Genomic DNA, 332 nt, shown 5'->3' with positions numbered 1-332 from the left:
CAAGCTCTTAGCTTGCGTGGCACATTACGCTTGCCTTGTGGGCGTTGTGCAATTACTGATGCATATGCCAGTTCGTGTTGCATGACGCTGCCTCATCCGTTACGGTATATGCACTCAAATTTAGCTATGAAATATTCTGATTGGCTAAGGAGTCCTGAACTCATGTAAAAAAAAAATACTGATTTGATACATCCGACAGATAAAAATTTAATAATATTAAAGGGAAATTTAAAATGATATCTGTCCCCCAACCCGTCTGGCTTTTTTTATAAAAGGGAAAAAAATGATTTTAATTTTGGGAAACCCGGTGTTTGGGGGGAAAATACATTTTC

This window comes from Penaeus monodon, chromosome 30 (assembly GCF_015228065.2).
Source record: "Penaeus monodon isolate SGIC_2016 chromosome 30, NSTDA_Pmon_1, whole genome shotgun sequence".
NCBI classification, from domain to species: domain Eukaryota; kingdom Metazoa; phylum Arthropoda; class Malacostraca; order Decapoda; family Penaeidae; genus Penaeus; species Penaeus monodon.
The sequence above is the reverse complement of the archived record's forward strand: the minus strand, read 5'-3'. Positions refer to the sequence as shown.